The following is an 8,752-nucleotide window of genomic DNA, read 5'->3' on the forward strand; positions in this document are numbered from 1 at the left end:
AAGTTTGTTATGTTGAAAAAAAAAAGGCTGGATCTGTCTATAATGTCAGATGTTAAATTTATTGCTAGCTCTTTGTGGTTTAAAACAATTCAAGAACCATTATTCATTACATAATGCAAAAGTGAGTGCTGAGTCTGGGAATGCTGATGTTAAGGCAGCTGGAAAATTTTAGAAACCCTAGATAAGCTAATTGTGGAGTAAATTTACTTGCCAGAGCAAATCTTCAATATGCTTGAAGGCTCCCTATTCTGGAAATGGATGCTGAAAAAGACATTCATACATAAGGAGGCCAAGTCAATGTCAGGTGTCAAGCCTTTTAAGAACAGGGTAACAGTCTTGCTTGGGGGCAATGTTTAGGGTACAAGTTCAAACCCTTTGTGATCTGGCACTGTGCAAACCCAGGACCTTCAAGCATACAAATAAACACACACTGTCGGCTATAGGAGCAATAACAAGTCGTGAGATGACCCAGTTCCTCTTCCAAGACACTTTCCTCAATTGTTGTCATGGCAAAATAGAGTATTGTTTAGAGGAAAACACACCCTTCAAGATTTTGCTTACTGCTAATAATATTCCTACATGTTTCCTTAATTGGCTATCACTATCTCAATATCAAAGTGGTGCTTCTCCCTCTAAATATCCCCTCTTTGATCCAACCAATGCATCAAGGAGTTACAACAGCATTTAATTCTACTACCTGAGGAGTCTCTTTGCCCAGGCTATTTCTGCAATTGAAGAAGACACTGCAAAGATACTGAGGTAATTCTGAAAGGATTACTACATCTATGACTACATCAAGAGCCTTGCTTAGGTTTAGATTAATGTCATCAAGGAGTGTATAAATGGTATCTGAAAGAAGACACTTAAGGGGTTTGTCTATGATGTCAAGGATTTTCCAAGGATGAGGAGGTTGCAAAAGTCAACAAAGCTGTGATTGAAATGGCAAGCAACTTTAATTCAGGTGTGGATAAGGATGACATTCAGGAGCATCTCTAGTTGATTCCTGAGGAATTGACTAATGATAGTTACCAGAACTGGAAAAGGAATGCTGTGCTGCAGAAGAGAAAAGGAAACTACAAGAGAAGAAAAATAAAAACCCCTGATAAAATCCACAGTGAATTGTTTAGAAGAAGTTTTTGTAGTACTCATCAGCTTCCTTAAAAGTTATAAAATATGGACCCCAACACAGAAAGTTTTTCATTAATAGGATTATTTATGCCATATTATCTGCTTATAACCAAATCTATGATTCAAAGAAAGAAATCAAACAAACCACCATGATCATATTCTGCAAAGAGTTCACCCCCTCAAGAAAAGCCTCAGTCAGGTCCTTCAGTAGATATTCCAGGAGAAGGCACCATTATTACAGGAAATAAAATCTCAATGTGTGTTATTGTCTCTGAAGACCAGTGATACAAGATATGGAGGTGTAAGACAGTGATACTGAAGATCTTGACCCTGTGTAGGCCTAGGCATATGTGTATAAATTTGTCTTAGTTTTTAACAAGAAATTTTAAGAAGAAAAAAAAATTAAAAAATAGAAAAACAGTATAGAATAATTAAAGAAAAAATAATTTTACACCTGTACAATGTGTGTGTTTTAAGCTGTATTATTACAGAGTTCAAAAGTTTAAAAATTATAAACATTAAAAAGTTTATACAGTAAATATGCTATAGAAGTAAAGGTTAATCTATTATTTAAAAAATGTTTAAAATAAATTTAGTGTTAAGTATACAGTGTTTATACAACCTATTGTGCTGTACAATAAAACCCTTGGATTTCACATTCCCTTACATCTTACACACTGACACACCCAAAACAATGTCCAGTCCTGCAAGATCCATTTATTGTATGTATTCTATATGTGTGTACAATTTTTTAAATCTTAGTAATATACTTTTATTTTACCATTTATTGTACAGCACGACCATTTCTATGTTTAGATACATAAATACTTACTATTGTGTTATAGTTGCTTACAGTATTTGATATAGTAACATGCTGTATGGGTTTGTAGCATAGAAGCAATAGGCTGTACCATATAGCATAGGTGTGTATTAGACTATACTAACTAGATGTGTAAGTAAAATCTATGTTTGCCCAAAAACGGAATCCCCTTAATGATGCATTTCTCAGAATGTATCCCAGTTCTTAAGCAACCTATGACTGTAGTTAGATTTTCTGGAGCTGACCATTAAACTGAGGCTGAAAGCATGTAAGTTAAGGGACAGAAAGAGAAGAAATGCATTTCAGAAAGAACATATAGAAAACCTGTGGGGGCGTGCAGCATGAAAACAATGGCTTAATATGACTGGAGTGTAGATTAAGAGCAAATCAAATGCTGAGTTATGAACTGAAATGAAACATACACATTTGGCAAGGGTACACAGATTGATGGTAAAGTTGTGTCATGGAATTATATGAGCAGAGACATAATATTGATAGACATATGTTTTGTAATGATTACTCTGGCATTTGACACTGGCATGGAGAATGGATCAGAAATGGTGAGAAGAAATAAAGAGACCAATTAGGCTTTTATGCTTTCTAAAACAGTACTGATGAAGACTGAACTAATTCAGCTGCATTTGGGAAGAAAGAAAAAGGATTAAATTTATAGAAAACCACTATAATGAAGTATGTGCTTTTTTAAATTACAGTTTATTTGAAGATTATTAAACTATTACTCTAAGATCAAATCCAAACCCACATCCTCTACACTGATTGGGATACTAGGGAACTCGGTGAATTATTAATATATTTCTGCTTTGTCAGTTAGCTTTCTGTTTGGCTCTTCCAATATGGAGTACCAGAAGGAGATGAGAAGGCCAAAGAGGTAAAATAGGATTTGCCTTTTCTCGTTAGTTTTTTTATTGACTGTAACAGTTAGTTCCAGTGTTGACTGATTTGCATATCCAGTTACTTACCAGCACTTGAAGAATTAACTACATAACACTCTCTTAGAGGCACTGGAACCAACCACGTAGCACTTGTTATTTAGAGGTCTGTATCCACCTCCAGGCAATTTTTCATCCAAGCTCTTACATTCAATAATTCTAACATTGTCACTTTACTCCCCAAACTAGAGGCAAAAGCCACTCTCTGCAGTTAGCATTTTAGTGTTATCTTGGTATTCTTTTTGGCCTCTGCCTACTTTCAAATATTTATTACCAAATCCTTACATTACATTTGTTGCTGTTCATTTAATTAGTATAGTGTCTTTTTCATTTAGTGAACCCTAATACAGCTTCCATTAAAAGTAATAGCAAAGGCTGCTTCCCCAACTAATGATATTATTTTAACTGTTGCAGCATAAATTCTTAGAATTTGCTGATGTATTGTCTAAAAGATTATATCAGATATTTAAGTCATTTTAAATTCCCTGCCTTCTAAAAACATTACTTATATTTAGTTGATACATATATTTTATTTTTAAAAAATTATCTTACATTTTTATTATTTTAACAAGAGGTATATATTACAGCATAAAGTGATTAATAAATATTACTTAAAATTAGGAGGTATGTTTTGCTTTTTATTTAAATTTTGTAGGAAAAGATATATCTAAGTTTCTGAAACAATAGGATGATTTTACATGGCAAAATATACTCTTTTCCTCAACAACAGTCAACAGGAAACTATATACTATAAGCTGGACATCTTTTTGAATCCCTCAGCCATCTGGCAGAATTTTACACAAGAATAATCTCATAATAAGAATCAAAGAGATTGTGGGATATAGACCAGTGGCTTTATAATTTGATAGCAACATTTTTGTGGTCATGTTAAAGCAACAACATGTGTTTTTAAGGGCTATAGTCTTTAACACTGGAAAGATATTCCCAGCCAAAGTTAATTGGGCTAGCATAAAAATAGATTGTATATTATTTCACTGTTTGAAAATACTTTTGGATCTTTATTCTCATTAGCTAAAGTTAACTGGGCTAGCATACGAATAGATTGTATATCATTTTGTTATTTGAGAATAGTTTGGGTTCTTTGTGCTCAATAAAATATAGTATACAAAGTTTGAAATAAAATGGCTGACTGCTGTGTAGAAAATATTTAGGCGGATGCACAGAATGGTGCTGTTAACAAATTTCAAAAGCATAAAATATTTGTTTTTAAAGTTTGTGATTATCTAAATTTGAATTTAAGGAAAGAAAAGATGTCAAAGTTGATTTCAGTCTGCATATGCAATTTTCCTCTACAGATGGTTTCCTTAGTAAAAGAAGAGCCAAGGTCACTTTAATGTTTATCATTCTTATAGCAAGTGTATTTTGGCTCAACATGTGTCACGAATCAAAAATAATTTTATGCTGGTCAAGATGACCTAGAAAGAAGAAAGTTTTCTTTTTTCATTTATTAAGCCAGTATCTCCAAATGCTCTGAAAGAGTTGAGCCAAACATACATTATCTCCCTTCTTCTGATTCTTAAAAGCAAATACAGAGACCAGAGAAATTACTTCATTGACCCATGTTCTCAGGGAAGAACCATGGATATTAGAAAAATCTGTGCAACTTAGAAGAACAGAGATAATGGAGTTTGAGCAGGATAAGTAGTTATACAATGTCAGAGCCTAATCTAACAATGTCATTGCTGCACTGGCATCAGATCTGCTCTACTAACCTGATATGATATTCTGAGACTTAACTTTACTCCCACAGCTCTCCAGGATGCAAGAGAGAGGCAATGGGCAACCATGGTCTAGGAGAAGAGGTAAATATAAGTACCATAAGCTTTTTATTCCAAAGATTCACATGCTGATTGTCTTCTATCTGCAAGGCCAAATGAGGAGAATATTATCGTAGAAGTGAATTATAGCTTTTACTTATTTTCCAGTGCCTTGTGCTACATGGTCCTTAACCTATCTATCCACAGGAGGATTGTAAAAATCTGCATATAAATCATTGAAATTAACACAAATAAATTATTCCGAGTACCTGAAGATTCCCAAGTCTTGATTTTAGTTGTAAAGAGGGAATAAATTCATAATATTACATTTTATTTCAAGTTGTGCTTAAGAGTGCATTTCTGAGATTTAATGTATTCTTTAAAAACAAACAAACAAACAAACTTTAAGTTCAGGGGTAAATGTTCCTTGGGTTTATATCCAAAGAAATTAATGGAATTCTTTATCTTCTGAGCTTTGTTGAAATCTCCATTTGAAAAGTAATACTTTAAACAACTCCATTAGAAAATTTTTTTCAAATTATCTTTCAGCTTTTTAATGACAAATTCTGTAATAACTCAATGTTTAATAAACATTTGTTGAATTTCTGGTTTGTTTGTTTGTTCGTTTGTTTTGATTGGTTGTTTGTTTTGAGATGGTCTTGCTCTGTTTCCCAGGTTGGAATGCAGTGACATGATTTTGGTTCACTGAAACCTCCTCCTTCTGGTTTCAAGCAATTCTCCTGCCTCAGTTTCCTGAGTAGCTAGGATTACAGGTACCTGCCATAATGCCTGGTTAATGTTTGTATTTTTAGTAGAGATGGAGTGTCATCATGTTGGCCAGGATGGTCTTGAACTTCTGACTTCAAGTGATCCACCCGCCTCAGCCTCCCAAAGTGCTGAGATTACAGGTGTGAGCCACCATATCCAGCCATTTGTTGAGTTTCTATCATAAGAAAATACATCTTTATTTCTGGGAATTCAGAGGTAAACATAGTATTTTGATCTCAATTTATATGTATTTGTATACATGTATATATTCCATTTTAAATTTGCCTAATGTTACATATCTACTGATTGTTGAACTGAGATTTAAATATAAGTATATATAAATCCAGAAAGCCACGTGGTTACATACTTTAATTACTAGTCTAATCCCCACTTAGAGAAAATTAATATCATGTGTGTGGGACTGCATATATGAAAAGAAATGTATGCAAAATAAAACAAATAAAATATAGCTGGCTAAAATGCAAAATGCAATAAGACAAATGATATCCAGAATTTTTAGCAAAATCATTAACATTTCTTTCTTATGATTGTTGCATATGAAATTTTACATAAAGATATATTTAATTTTGCAAGTCATAGTTTACCAACAATGGAATTAAAATACACACAATATCAACACAAGTAAGAGGGCAAAGCAATCTAGAGAATCAAATTAAAGACACTTTAATTTTAAGCAGGATAAAACAAAAAAAGAAGAAAAGTAATTTTTAAAAAATGACATAAATAAATAGTTCGAGGATAATGGTTTTGGCTCTTGCTTTTTTTCTGGTACTGAGTTTTAGAGGACAATTTTTTGTCTTATCGACAAGCCACTTCTTAATTTATACTTTTGTGTTTTGACCTACAAATTTGTGTGAATTTCATGTGAAACAGAAGTTGACATTGTCCTGAGTTGTCATGGGTTATAAATATATTATCAGAAACTCAGCAGTTTTGCAGTGGTGTTTATTTGGGGGAAAATAGCTTATAAGTAGTGAGATTAAATACACTTCAAAAATATGATTAAGGCAAATATTGCTCAGTGGCGGTAAGACAAGATGGGTAAGACAAGATCAGAACCACACTGCTAGAAGGTAAATTCTGATTCAGTCACTTACTGCCTGTGTGATATCGAATGTCAGTTGAACCATATGTACCTGAGTTCCTTCATCTGGATGAGAGGAATAATATTTATATGATTCTCATTGGGTAGGTAAGGTAAAATAATTATTGCCGAATAAATAGATTATGGCTGCTCTTGTCATGGGGGGAAAAGTGGGCAACTATATTTGTTGATGAATATGTTAATTTTCTCCACAAAATAAGTAAACACATGTGTGTGTGTGTTTTATATATGTAATATATATACTACTTATAATTATGTAACATATGTATATATACATTGTGTTTTAAATATACAAAATAAAATTTACATTTTAAAAAATTTACTTAAACAATGTCTGCCATATATTAAGAGCTTCTGCAATAGTTCTCCACATTGGCCCAGTGTCTCCCATCAAATATGCTTCATGGTAGACATTTTTGTAAGTAGTAACCTGTTCATAGACACATTACTGTTTTTTTAAAAAATGACTTTTGTAATTGATAAATAAATAAAGTTACATGTACTTATTTTGTACAACATGGTGTTTTGAAATAGGAATACATTGAATAATGACTAAATCTATAATTAAATTGTGCATTACCTCACAGTTATTATTGCAGTAAGAGTACTCCCTTCACATTTTTCAAAAATACAATATATTGTAAACTGTGGTTACCATGTTGTACAATAGATGTTTTAAACTCATTCCTCTTACCTAACTGAAATTTAGTATTCTTTGATCAACATCTCCTTAACCTGCTCAAACCATCCCAGGCCTTGGTAACCATTATTGTATCCTCTACTTAAAGGAGATCAACTATTTTAGATTCCACACATGAAAGACATCATGTGGTATTTGTCTTTATGTACCTGACTTGTTTCACGTAACATAATATCCTCCAGGATTTTTCCCCAAATGACAGGATTTTCTTTTTCGTGGCTGAAATTAGTCCATTTGTATATGTATTACATTTTCTTTACACAGTCTTTATTGGTTTTTATTCCTTCCCTGTGCCCCTTTCCTGACTCCTTCACTTCTTTCTGGGGTTACCTTCCAAGTGAACTAGCTAATCACATATCCTTGATTTAGATAAGCTTTATATTTTCTTCCTTTAATGTTTTCTATGAGAGTATGTCCACAGTTGATTACTCTTAGATATGGCTTTTAAAGCTTTTAGTTTAAAAAGAGCTGATAAACAAAACATCCATTAATACTTATAGATTAACTCATTTCTAGTTCATGATATAACTGAATCTAATCATTTCTTAATATTTAATTTTTTTCTTTTTTTTTTTTTGACCAGGGGAAAGGGCGAATGCACTCCCCCACTACCACAAATTATGCAGTCGAGTTTCCCACATTTGGGGAAATTGCAGGGGTCAGCACATCCAGAGTGCAATGGATAAGCCTCGCCCTGGGAAAACCACCTTCGTGATCATGGTATTTCCCCTGCCAGGTAAGTATAATATTTACCTTTTAAGTACAATGAGGCCTAGAGAGGTCAATGGACTATTCTAAATTTATATACCTATTTCAGCTGTAAGGAGCTAATTTCATTATATAATAGCAGCCCATATTGGTGCTGAACCTATAAAAAAAGGAAAGAAGGGGACATACACACAAAGGTTTGCTATGTCTTCTTGAAGAACTGATTCCTTTATCTTTATGTAATATACCTCTGTAACCCTGATAACTTTTTATCTGATGGCTACTCTTTGGGAAGTTAATAAAAGTATTCTTGTGTTCTTATAATTGGTATTTGAATAATATACTTTTCTCTATATTTTCAATTTTAGTTAATATCTGCCTTTATATTTTAAATAGGTTTTTTGTACTTAGCATATACATGGGTCTAGGATTATAACCTAATCTTACAATCTCTATCTTTTCATTGATGTATTTAGACCATTAAGTTTAAACTGATTAATGACATACTTGAATTAATTCCTATCATATTTTTGCTGTTTTTTATTTGTTCCCTTGTTCTTTTTAATAATTATTTTCTTCTATTACTTTTATTTGTGGTTTTGAGTATGTCATATAATTCCAGTTTTCTTTTTTCTTATTATATTAGTTATACTTTTAAGAAACTTTTTTTAGTATTTGCCATACATTTTGTAATATACATTTACAAATAATCTAAATCCACTTTCAAATAACAGTATGCCACTTGATGGTTAGTGTAATTATCCTATAAAAATA

General features: G+C 32.5%; 1 non-coding gene across 1 annotated transcript; it reads right to left on the reverse strand.

Annotated features, from left to right (window-relative positions):
* Positions 1-7,850: 7,850 nt before the first annotated feature.
* On the reverse strand, positions 7,851-8,014 carry LOC120364207 (U1 spliceosomal RNA). The gene has a single exon (XR_005579543.1). It is a non-coding gene; the product is annotated as a U1 spliceosomal RNA (small nuclear RNA).
* Positions 8,015-8,752: the final 738 nt, after the last annotated feature.

This window comes from Saimiri boliviensis, chromosome 2 (genome assembly GCF_048565385.1).
Source record: "Saimiri boliviensis isolate mSaiBol1 chromosome 2, mSaiBol1.pri, whole genome shotgun sequence".
Taxonomy (NCBI): Eukaryota; Metazoa; Chordata; class Mammalia; order Primates; family Cebidae; genus Saimiri; species Saimiri boliviensis.